Here is a 14,087-nt window from a genome sequence, read left to right as displayed (position 1 = left end):
CCTAAACAAAGCACCTTGCTTCATCAAAGCAAACAAAGAAGAGAATCTGGATAGCAAGATGGAGCTTACAATCTTTTATAACCTAATCATGGTAGTGACATCTCCTCGTAGTTGATAGTTCATTGAAGCAAGTTATTCAAGGGAAGGAGATTATACAAGGCTGTAGATATGAAGAAACAGGAATACATGGGGATTATCTTAGAAGTCAGTTACCACACTGAAACACAAGATCTCTCCACCCTTTTATTATGGCCACTTTCAACCTTCTCATTTCTTAATAACACAGGACATGTACACAATAAAAAAAAAATCTTTTTTGCTTACAAGGAATAATGTGCTAGTGAATTCAGCCAGATTCAGGTCAAAAGAAAATTGGCAGATAGAGCTTTAGACCAAGAGTTTCTATTTTTCAACTTCTAATAGCAATACATGTTTCTCTTTCTCGATTTATAATTTTTACCACTAACACAGTCTAAATATACTTTTTAATAAATTAAAAATAGACTACATCATATTTCAAACAATTGGTGCCACGTGATAGATACAATTCAGGAAAATGCCTCTAGCCTCCATTAACAAACTTAAAGACTAAGTATATTAAAATCACTGGCTTGGTTTAGGTTTCTCCAATAAGGAGACTTTAGAGAAGGATTTAAATGTAAGTGTTTTTTTTTTTTGTGGAGAAGCAATGTCGGGAAATATTAGTAGGGTAGTGGGAAAATGAGAATGGAAGTGAATGAAGCCAATAAAGTGTACGTTTTTAAGCTAGTTACCATTGTGGCAAGTGGAGATCAGTTCCAGTGGGAAACTACGGGAGACTATAAAGAACATACTTCAAAGCTATCCCGACTAAGGGTGAGAAAGTTGGGGTATGTTTTCACTAGCTTCTTATTGTCATTGGTTAAAGACAGCTTCTGGAAGCAATAATTCTCTGGCACTTTATGTTTACTTTGTGCGAAGGCTGAGCATACTCCCTTGGCAAAGGGGTTAAAAAGCCTTCTGACAGGGTCACAGGTGTTCACAGTACCCAGCCTTTAGCATGTAGAGGTAAGTGTGGAAGAAATGTGAGTGGGGCACTAATAGCATCTGCTGTGGTCACTACAACTGAAGAGCTTCTGAGAGACCACTGAGCCCTTTCCCTGCTTTCATCAAGGGTTTCCTAAAGACACTCCTAAGGAGACAAGCAGTTTTTATTTCATGTCAAGTTATAGCACCCATTCCTGATCATGGCAGGCAAGTGGTGAGACAAAACTAGGATGTGAAATGTACAGGAAGCTCTGGAACTCTCCCAAAAGAGTCTTCGCTCTCAAAAAAAGAGAAATGGTTCTAAGTAGCAACAACTCTAGTACCTTATTGATCATTGGATTGGGCAGGCCCCTGGAAGATCATTGATTATTTAACATGCTACAAAGTACTCTTGGAAGCAGTGATAGACCACAGAATCTTTAAGGTACCCTGGGAGGTTGAGACAGATCATGTCAGCCCCTAAGTAATCTGGGAGGTAGTGCAGGGTCATATCAGCCCCAAAGTACCCCAGGGGCTTGAGATGGCCCACACAAGATCCAAGATAACAGAATCTTCAATTTTCTAATTCCAAGACACCTTTCACAGAAAGAACACAATAGAAAATATAATCAGCAATAGGCATACTCTGACAGTCATTCATTCTTCCAGCCATCTGAATAGTAAATGACCTCAAATTATAACTGAACTAAGATTTCTAAACAAAACTGAGTGTTTTCCAAATTGAAATTGAATCAACATTTGAAGTTGTGGGTAAAATAATAATTAATGGGGTGACCACACTATAAGGTATAAAAATGTTGAAACAAGTCTTATCACTGGTTCCCATAGAGGTTGCAGCTCCTAAGTTTCTACTCTGAACACCAACCAAGTTTCTTCATAACATTACTGACAGGCAGGAATGACACCCCACACTGTTAAGTGTTAAGCTAAAGAATTTACAAGATTTCAAGCCACCTGTAGAAAAGTTCCTCAGTGAGTTAAAAGTACTGTCAACCATGTTCGCCTGGAAGAGTCAAGGCCAGGACTACATTGTGTGAGGCTATGGAAATAGACAGTAGTAGTGGTGTCCTTAAAAACAATTCTAATTTGTGATGTCAGAAACATGGCAGAGTGAGAGACATCCCCAGATCTCTCCCCTTGAAACAACAATAAACTGAACATCTAAAACTCAACAAAAAACATGCAAACTGCACACCAGCACATCTGAGCATGGGAACTGCGCATAAGAGCTATCACAGGTCAGAACCCCGGGTGTCAAGTGGTGGACTGGGAAAAACATAGAAGCTGCAGGAGGAGGAGGAGGGGAGAAGGTGTGGCAAATTCTGTGAAAAGCAGTCAGCAGCAGAGACAAGTCATCAGGGCAGAAAATAGAGAAGAGGGGATGGCAGAGAAACAACAGTTGATTTTTACCAGCTGCGGTTGCAAATCCGAGGCTGGGCAGCAGCCCCCATCCACCAGACCCAGAGAGTCCCTTCCCCCGCATACTGCAAGATCGAACCCACGGGAACCTAGGGGAATCTGAGCAAATGCTACCAAAACAGTTGCTAACACTGACAGGGATTGAGACTGAGTGTGATTAAACACCTATAAGAAAAAAAAATAGATTATTTAGCCTTTATATAAAGCAGGGAATCCAAGAGGCTTAGATGCCACCTACTGGAAACCAAAAGAAAAGCGCCTTCTTTGCAGCAAGGTAAAGAGAGACCTTAATATAGCAAATCTTCTTTCTGGAAAAAAAAGCAGAATATATTTCCATTAATGCTCAAGCAGAGAAGTAGTCTATTAAACACCTGAACAACCAAGAAGACAAGGCATCTCAGAAAGAAACAGAAAAATCTCCAGAAAATAAGCTTACAGACATAGAAATATGCGACTTAAAGGACAAAGAATTCAGTATGGTCCTTCTGAAAAAAACTCAGTGAGAACCAAAATAACTCAAATCAACAATTTCAGGAATTGAAAAATAACTAGATGAGCAGAATGAGATCTTTAGCAAGGAAATTGAAACCCTTAAAAAGAACCAAATAGAACTTCTGGAGATTAAGAACACACTGCAAGCGATGAAAAATGAAATAGCAAGCTTGGGAAATAGAGTCGACCAAATGAAGGAAAGGATCAGTGATATCAAAGACAGAAACCTAGAAATAAATAAGAAGGAAGAAGAAAGAAACCAAAGAATGAAAAATAATGAAAGAGAAATACAAGAACTAGCTGATACCATCAGGAGAGGAAACATAAGAATAATGGGCATTCTCGAAGGTGAGGAAAAGGAGCAGGGACTAGAAAGCATTTTTAGACAAATAGTAGATGAGAATTTCCCAAAACTAAGGAATGAGCTGGGGCTTGGAATTCAAGAAGTCAACAGAACACCCAATTATCTCAATCCAAAAAGGCCTTCAGCAAGACACATTGTATTAAAATGATCGAAAATCAACAACAAAGAAAGAATAATCAGGGCAGCCAGGGAAAAGAAGACAGTAACTTATAAAGGAAAACCCATGAGATTATTGTTGGATTTCTCAGCACAAACCTTACAAGCCAGAAAGGAGTGGAATCAAATATTCAAACTATTAAATGAAAGGAACTACCAGCCAAGAATAATGTATCCAGCTAAGGTCTTCCTTACATATGAAGGAGAAATAAAGACCTTTCCAGACATACAAAAATTGAGGGAATTCTCCACTATGAGGCCTGCATTACAGGAAATACTGAAAGGAGTCCACTGACCCAAAATAAAATGACAAGAAAATATAACTAGGAGTAAGGCGACTAGCAGGAAGATAGAAGCAGAGGAGTGTACCCTTATTAAGAACAGAGCATTATAAGATAAAACAATAAGAAGAGATTTGCTATAGCAAGATAGTAATGAACGTTCAGCATACATAGGGACAAACTGAGAGAGAAAATAAATAACAGAAAAGGGGATGATTAAAAGATTCAGATTCGCAAATGGAATGGAGATAAGGCACACACAGAAAAATGGGCTAATTATGTATATATAACTATCCTCTAAATATTTGTAATGTTAACCACATGCCAAAGATTCAGAACTGAAGTATATAGCATAAATCAAGAAGGACCACAGGGAAAATCCCCAAAACCGAACCAAATAATAATAATAATAATAATAATAATAATAATAATAATAATAATAATAAAAACAGAAACTCATGAACAAGGAAGCATTGTAAACATTAAGCTACCAGGAAGTAAAACATAAAATGGTTATAGGAAAATCTCATATTTCAATATTTACCCTAAATGTAAATGGACTGAACTCATCAATAAAAAGGCATAAAGTTGCAGATTGGATCATCAAACAACATACAATCATATGCTGCCTCCAGGAGACACACCTCACTTCCAGAGACAAATATAGACTCAAAGTGAAAGAGTGGAAAATGATATTTCAAGCAAATGGCATTCCAAGAAAAGTGGAAGTAGCAGTACTAATATCGGATGAAATAGACTTCAAAAGAAAAAAGTTAAAGAAAGATAATGAGGGACACATCATGCACCAAGAGAATCATGCACCAAGAAGACATAACACTTATTAATATGTATGCTCCCAATCAGGGAACCTCAAAATATATAAAGCAATTACTAACAGAACTAAAGGGAGAAACAGACCAAAACACTATTGTAGTAGGGGACTTAAACACCCCACTGTTGGATATGCACAGATCATCCAAACAGAAAATCAATAAGGAAATAACATTCTTAAATAACGCACTAGACCACCTGGACATAATTGACCTTTACAGAGCCTTTCATCTCAAAACAGCGCTTACGCATTATTCTCTAGTGCACATGGAACTTTCTCAAGAATCGACTACATACTGGGACACAGAGATAGCCTCAGCAAATATAAGAAAGATTAAAATCATACCAACCATATTCTCTGATCATAATGCTTTGAAAATAGAGATCAACTGCAGAAAGAAATCAGGAAGAAACACAAATATATGGAGATTAAACAACATGCTACTGAAGAATAACTGGGTCAGAGAAGAAATAAAAAGATCAAGAGATACATAGAAACAAATGACAATGAGAGTACAACATATCAAAACTATTGGGACATGGCAAAAGCAGTCATAAGAGGAAAGTTCATACTATTAAAGGCCTATCTCAAAACACAAGAATGACCCCAAATAAGCCACCTAACACTTCATCTTAAAAAACTAGAAAGGGAAGAACAAATGAAGCCTATATCAGCAGAAGAAAAGAAATAATCAAAATTACAGCAGAAATAAATGAAAGTGAAAAAAATAACAGTAGAAAGAATAAATGCAACAGAACTGGTTCTCTGAGAAGATTAATAAAATTGACAAAATCCTGGCTAGACTCACTAAAGGAAAAAGAGAAAGTACACAAATAAACAAAATAGGGGTGAAAGAGGAGAAATAACGACAGACACTCTAGAAATACAAGGGATCACACATGAACACTAAGAAAAAGTATATAACATATAACACCAAATTTAATAACCTAGAAGTGAACCAGTACTTAGAAAAATACAACCCTCCTAGATTGAATAAAGAAGAACTGGAAGATCTAAATAGACTGATCAGCAGTATGGAAATTGAAATAACATAAAAATCCTACCAAAAAGTAAAAGTCCAGGACCAGATGGCTTCACCAGTGAATTCTACCAAACACTCAAAGATTTAATACCTATTCTTCTCAAACTCTTTCCAAAAAATCGAAGAGTAGGCAATACTTCCTAACTCATTTTATGAGGACAACATTACCCTGATACCAAAACCTAGTAAAGATAATGCAAAAAAAGAAAACTATAGACCAATATACAAAAAAAAAAACCTAAGTAAGATACTAGCAAACCAAATACAGCAATATATTAAATATTATACACCACGATCAAGTGAGCTTCATCCCAGAGACATAGGGATGGTTCAACATATGTAAATCAATTAACGTGAGACACCAATGAGCAAATTAAAAAATAAGAATCATATGATCATATCAATAGATGCAGAAAAAGCCTTCGACAAGATACAGCATCCATTTATGATCAAAACACTTAAGAAAATCTGTATAGACGGAAAGAACCTCAACATAATAAAGGCCATACATGATGAAACCTCAGCCAACATTATACTTAATGATGAAAAACTAAAACTCTTTCCTCTAAGATCAGAACAAGACAAGGCTGTCCACTATACCAACTGTTATTCAATATAACATTGGAGATTCTAGTGATTGCAATCAGGCATGAGAAAGATATAAAAAGTATCAAAATAGGAAATGAAGAAGTCAAACTGTCAATATTTGTGGATGAAATGCTTGCCTATATAGAAAATCCTAAAACCCACAAGAACACTACTAGAAACAATAATCAAATACAGTAAAACTTCTGGATACAAAATCAATGTTCAAAATTCCATGGTGTTTTTATACTCTAATAATAGTGTCAGAAAAAGAAGTATAAAAAATAATTCCTTTTGCAATTGTTGCAAAAAGTATAAAATACTTAGGAATAAATTTAACTAAACATGTGAAGGACCTAGTTTGTGAAAACTATAAGACCCTATTAAAAGAAATCGAAAAGGATACAAAGAAATGAAAGATATTCCATGTCCTTGGGTTGAAAGAATAAGCATAGTTAATATGACCTAAAGCATTATACAGTTTTAATACAATTCCCATCAAAATCCCATCGGCATTTTTTAAAGAAATGGAACAAAAAAATCATCAGATTTGTGTGGAAGCACAAAAGGCCCTGAACTGCCAAAGTCATCCTGAGGAAAAAGAATGAGGCTGGAGTTATCACTCTGCCCAACTTCAAATTATACTAAGATGCAACAATAATCAAAATGGCATGGTATTGGCAGAAAAACAGACACAGACCAGTGGAATAGAATCGAGATTCTAGAAATAAACCCATGTTTAAATGGGCAAATAATTTTCAACAAAAAAAAAGCCAAAAATATACAGTGGAGAAAGAAAAGCTTCTTTAATAATTGTTGCTGAGAAAACTGGAAAGCCACCTGCAAAAGAATGAAACTAGACTGTCGTCTATCACCACACACCAAAATTAGGTCAAAATGGATTAAGGACCTAAATAGAAGACCTGGAACAATAAAATGCATAGAGGAAAACGTAGGAACTAAACTCAAGGACCTTGGACTTAAAGAGGATTTTATGAATTTGACCTCAAAGGCAAGGGAAGTAAAAGCTAAAATAAACGAATGGGATTACATCAAACTAAAAAGCTTCTGCTCAGCAAAAGAAATCATCAACAAGGCAAAGAGAAAATGATCCGAATGGGAAAATATATTTGCAAGCAATACCTCTAATAAGGGCCTAATATCCAAAATATACAAAGAACTCATACAACTCAATAACAACAACAAAACAAATGACCCAATCAAAAAATGGGCAGAGGGTTGGAACAGACACTTCTCCCTAGAGGACATACAAATAGCCAACAAATATATGAAAAGATGCTGAACGTCACTAGCTATTACAGAAATGGAAATCAAAACCATGATGAGATACCATCTCACATCTGTTAGAATAGCTATAATCAATAGGACAAGTAATAACAAATGTTGGAGAGGTTGCAAAGAAAAAGGAACCTTCATACACTGCTGGTGGGACTGCAAATTGGTACAGCCACTACGGAAAACAGTATGGAAGTTCCTCAAAAAACTAAGAATTTATCTACCATATGATCTAGTAATCCCTCTACTGGGTGTTTACTTCAAAGACTAGAAAACTCATATGCGAAGATATTTGCATACCGATGTTCATAGCAGCTTTATTTACTGTGACCAAGACATGGAAGCAAATGAAATATCCTATGATAGATGATTGGATAATGAAGCTTTGGTACATATATCCAATAAAATATTACTCAGCCATGAGAAGAGATGAAATACTGCCATTTGTGACAACATGGATGGAACTCGAGATAATCATGATAAGCAAAGTAAGCCAGACAGAAAAAGTTGAAAATCCCATAACATCACTTATATGTATGATATAAACCTAAAAGCAACAAATGAACAGAACAAACAAACAGAGACTCATGGACATGGAAAATAGACTAGTAGTTATCGGAAGGTAGGATGGGGAGGGAGTAGGAGGGTGATAAATGGGTAAACGGCGTCAAATATGTGGTGACAGAAAGAAATCTAACTATGGGAAATGAACAACCAGTGCAATATATATATGTGCCTTACTGTTGAATTGCACTTCTAAAACTTACTGGATTTTGTTAAAATGTCAGCATAAAGAAAAAATAAATTTAAAAAATCAAATTACTGTGTTATATGCCTGAAACTAATATAACCAATATAAGATTTCATACCCACTATACTTATATACTTAAATAAGAAAAGGAAAAAAAAATTTAAATTAGCCCCCCAATGCACAGTCTTATTTTGTTTTCCTTTGTATCTCTAGTCCAGTCTTTGGGATAACAAATATGTATCAAATAAATGGGTGAATGCCTTAGTTTAATTCTCCTTTAAGGCAAAAACTATCAATAAGCACTTCTTTTGAATAAAAGGAGTGGGGTGTCTATTTTCAAATACATATAGGAACTTATGAGTTAAATAAAGTTAAATAGATTTCTTTACTGCTGGAATTCTCAGAGCCTTTAATATGCTAAGCTGCACTGTAAGTCACCAGGCCAGGCAGATGGCACATGCAACATTTTTTGAACTTATTTAATCACTAAACTCTTTTTGGTATTCCCATGGAGCGTTTCAAAATCCCAAAGAATCTCTTAAAATTTGCTTATTGATTAAAAAGCATAAATAACAACAAAACTAAATTGCTATGAAGGGATTTTAGTGGAAAGATGTGGTTGAGATAAGAGAGATGGAAGCATATGATTTAGGGGCTCACATCAACTGATTGTTGCCATTGGTAAAAATTTGGTTTGTTCTGTGTTATATCTTATCATAACACAAGACAAAAAGTACTGTAAGGAGTCTTGGTTAGATCCTGTAATCATGACACATCCTTGCTGTCAATTAGATAGTCTCCATCTTGGATCCCATAGCCAATTCTGTCCTTAGACCTTGGCAACCTGGCACCTTCACTTATAGGGAGGCTCATACTTTAGAGTTTAGAAAGCCCTGCTCTAGATTTCCTCCAGCTGTGCCCTCCACATGAGACAAGTAATCCATAGAGCCAAGGAGACATATTCATGCAGAGCCACAGCCCCTCTTCTAGATCAATCTCTGGGTCTCAGGATCCTGAAATTCCCTGCCCTAAGAGTCCCAAACCACTTCCAGGGCCCATGCAGGCCTGTCCCTGAGTCCATCTTCTTGAGAGCAGACTCGTTAAAGGGTCGTTGGTTATCGAGGTAAAACAGATACAGGAATACATGAAACTTGGTCACATAGGCTAGTATAGTCACTCAAGGCCCTTAGTATAGTCACTCAAGGCCCCAGAGGTAGAAAGAAAAGGGGGAGGACTTTTCATGGCTGGGGTCTCCATTGATAATTTTGCCTCAAAACAAAAATATTAGGGGCAGGCCTACCCTTGCGAGTGTAGTTTTCCTACTCAATAAGCTCATGTGGGGAGTCAGTGGTAATGCAAAAATGATATGCATTCTAGTAAAATTACTTGTGACTTCCTGATAATTTGCACAATTATGAATTAGCAGATAACAGATTTAATTGAATTTTAGTTCACATAAAAGGTGTGGTGTTCCAAGATTTATCTCTAACATCTCATTGTATTTCTTGCCCTCACATTTTGCAAGCGTGTACAATAGATGCACTGCTGTTTCATTTAAAGACTTTTCGACATTCTAAAAGACTTTTGAAGAAACAATCTATGTCACAACAGTGCACTTGCATCAGTTCATAAGGAATCTTTGAAAAAGCAAAGACTGCTTCAGTCAATAGGCTACAGTAGGATGACAGGAAATGTCATGGCTCTGCTCAATGAGTAATCTTTTTCTAGCCCATACTCACTCTGAAAACTGAAAAATTGGAGGTTTCAAAAGGGTAAGAAGCCATGATGGGTCTGCAGCACTGAGAACCCAGAAGTAATAGGCAGAGATTTCTCAGGGGGGAAGACAGCCATTAAGCCAGGCAGAAAAGCCATTCCTAAGTAACAAGTGATGCAAATTGGCAGAGAACCTTAGAAGAAATAACTTCTTCTCTTTCTTCAAATTTATTTTATTTCATTGTGGTAAGAACATTTAACACGAGATCTACCCTCTTAACAAGTTTTTAAGTATACAATTCATTATCGTTGACTATAGGTACAATGTTGTACGGAAGACCCCTAAAACTTACTCATCTTGCTTGATCGAAACTTTATGTACATTAGTTAGCAACTTTCCCTCTCTCCCTCCCCATCAACCCCTGGCAACCACCATTCTATTTTTTGATTCTATGAATTTGATTATTTTATTTATATATATATATATATATAATTATTTTATATATATATTTATATATATATAATTATTTTATATATATATATATAAAATAATTGTGAATAATGCTTCATTGAAAATAGCAGTGCTAATAACACTTATCTGTTGTTGTTGTTTTTTGTAATAGCCATATTGACAGGTATGAGGTGATATCTCTGTGGTTTTGATTTGCATTTCCCTGATGATTAGTGACATTGAGCATTTTTTTATATATCTGTTGACTATTGTGTGTTTTCTTTCAAGAAATGTCTCTTTAAGTCCTTAGCCCATTTTTTAATCGGGCTATTAGTTTTTTATTATTGAGTTAAAGAAGTTCTTTATGTATTTTGGAGATTAATACCCTATCAAAGAGATGGTTTGCATTTATTTTCTCCCATTCCGTGGGTTGCCTTTTCACTCTGCTGATCTTTTCCTTTGCTATGGAGATTTTTAGTTTGATATAGTCCCACTTGTTGATTTTTGTTTTTGTTGCCTGTGAAGAAATATCTTATATAAGTCAAGCTAATGCTGCTGGCCCATGGACCACCCTTTAAGAAACACTGTGTTAAGCACTCCAGCTACTTAAAATCTTACCTCAGATACAGGGGATCAAAATCACAGTGGAGAGGACCATTATATGAGTTTTTAACAAACATCCCTGAATGATTCTGGTATAAATACACCACATCTTTTATGTGAATTAAAATTCAAGTTCTTCCCTTGTTGAGGAGCTCTTCAGACGCTGACCAGAGTCCATTACTCTTATACTACACAGCATTCTCAAAATTCTGATTATCTGATTCCCTAACACAGTATATTAGAAGCTATCTTCTGTGTGGTGTAGAGCAGATTTGTTTGTTCGTTTGATTTTGATTTTAACCTATGATGTGAGATTCTGTTTTGTTTGCAGAAAATGATTTGCTATTAAAGAGGGGGTTTAACGTAAATATTTCATTTTATTAAAGTGACAAATTCCAAACCCAGTTTTCCTTAAGTTTTTAAGTTCAGCTTACAAATCTTTTTATTCTATTTATAAATGTAGTAAAGTTTAGTGATCACTTACACAGATGCCTTTGACTAATGGTTGGCCCCATTTAACTAAGTGCCCTTATAAATTGAAAAATTCAACTTACTTTTTAAGCCTCTTAAATATCTCATGAATAAAACTTTCTTGGACTTAATTACTTCCTATAAACATAATAAATTAAACTTAAAAGTATAATGAATCTTAAAGTTCTTTTCAATGTCCAAACATCAATATAATGTCCTTAAAACCAGGGACAAGGCCTTGAGAAATTCTTCCATATATCTTTTTTAATTTTATTGAATTTATTAGGTGACATTGGTTAATAACGTTATATGGGTTTCAAATGTATAATTTAATAAGATGTCATATGTATATTGCATTGCGTATTCACCACCCAAACTTAAATTTCCTTCCATCATAACATATTTGATCCTCTTTACTTTAATCTACCCCAGATGCCTATTTAAAATCTGTAAGAGTTGCAGTAAAAGGATGGAATATTTAGGACTCTGTGAAGTTCAAAGCATTTAAAATTAAACATGAAGACTTTTAAGTATCTTCAGATATTAAGATAAAAAAATTCCATCCTGCAAAGGAGCAACCTGAGATTGCAGGATTCTGTGAGTGGATGAAATAATTTAGTAATAATTAGGTACAAACCAAGGACTTGGGCTATGTAATTGTGAAGGTTAATTTTATGTGTCATTGTGACTGGATCATGGAGTGCTTAAACATTTAGCTAAACATTATTTCTAAGAACATTTTTGAAGGTGTTGCTGGATATTACTGAATTCAGTAAAGCAGATTTCCCTCCCCAGTGTATGTGGGCATCCTTCAATCCTTTAAGGGCCTAAATAAAACAAAAGACAGAGGAAGAGAGAATTCACCCCTTCTCTGCCTGATTGTTGAGCTGGGACATTGGAATTCTCTTACACTCAGACTGGGACTTACACATCGATTCCTCTGGTTCGCAGACCTTCAGATTCGGACTGAACTAATACCACCAGATTTCCTGAGTCTTCAGCATGTGGATGGCAGTTTGTGGCATAGCTCAGCTTTCAAAAATCACATGAGTCAATTTCTTATTAAAAATCAATCTCAATCTCTCTCTCTCTATCTATCTCTATCTCTCTCTTTCTCTCTCCCCTCCAATCTACTATTAGATCTATTTCTCTGGAGAACCCTGACTAATGCAGTGATCATCCATTCTTTAATCTTTAGTCTGAATACAGTACAAGACACTATGAGAATAAAAAGAGGGCTCAACTCGGCAGTTTGGATCGGGGGAAAAAAATGACCTGTCTGACTGCTGTTTCAGACCTTCCATCTCAACTGATATCTCCGGACACTATGTAATATAAACTGTCAGAAAATTTTGGAATGGCATAAATGGGGCAATAAGCAAATCCCCAAACCTCAGTAACTTAACATGATGTAAGTTTCTTTCTCATGGAAAGTCCAATGCAGGTGTTCCTGGCCTAAGACTTTCCTCCAAGCAGAGATTTGAAGATACAGGCTCATTTAATCTGTGGACCTGCCATCTTCAACACATGACCATTAAGGTCACTATAGAACAAGAAAATATAGAGCCTGGACAAAGCACACTAACTTTTAATTTAATGATCTGAAATGTAACAACACCTCTGCTCACAATCAGCAAGAATTAGCCACACAACTCTCCAAATGAAAGACCTCTGGGAAATGTGGTTTGACCATGTGCTAGAAGAAACAGTTTGGGTACATACTGGGCCAGTCTCTATCTGAGATGGCATAAGTGTTTCTGTAGGGGGATGTATTAGTTTCTGATGGCTGCAGTAACAAATTACCACAAACTAGGTGGCTTATAACAACAGAAATTTATTTTCTCACATTTCTAGAGGCTGGAAGTCTGAAATCAAGATGTTGGAAGAGTCATGCTCCTTCTTGAAGGCTTTAGGGGAGAATCTTTATTTGCTTCTTTCAGCTTTTGATAGTTGCCAGCAATCCTTCCCATTCCTTGGGTTTAAGCTAAATCACTCCAATTTCTGCCTCTATCTTCACTTGACCATATTCCCTGTGTATGTGTGTCTCCAAATTTCCCTCTTCTTATAAGAACACCAGTCATCAGATTTAGGGCATGCTCTAATCCAGTATAACCTCCTCTTAACTTGATTACATCTGCAAAGACCCTATTTCCAAGTAAGGTCACATTCACAGATACTAGAGGTTAGTATTTCAACATATTTGGGGTGGTGGGACACAATTCAGCCCACTACGGAGGAAATATTCATTTTCTATTACACAGTTTCTGTGGATCAGAAGTTCAGGCACAGGTTAGCTCAGGTCATCACCAGGCTGAAATCAAGGGCTATGGTTCTCATCTAAAGCTTGAGGTCCTCTTCCAAGTTCATTAGTTATTGGCATAATTGAATTCTTTGTGGAATTCCTAGGGCTGAGGTCCCAGTGCTTTTGCTGTCTGTTTGCCAAGGATCAGCTACATCTTCAAAGTCAGGAGTACATTACTCTGATGCTTCACCTTCTTTTAAAAGCTCACTTGGTTAAGACAGGTCCATCTAGGAATCTGTTCTGATTAGCTCAAAGTCAATTGATTAGTAATCCACTCACACTTAAGGGGAGGGAATAACACAC

This window comes from Pteropus medius, unplaced genomic scaffold (genome assembly GCF_902729225.1).
Source record: "Pteropus medius unplaced genomic scaffold, Ma_sr-lr_union100, whole genome shotgun sequence".
Classification (NCBI taxonomy): Eukaryota; Metazoa; Chordata; class Mammalia; order Chiroptera; family Pteropodidae; genus Pteropus; species Pteropus medius.
Note: the sequence above shows the minus strand (reverse complement) of the source record.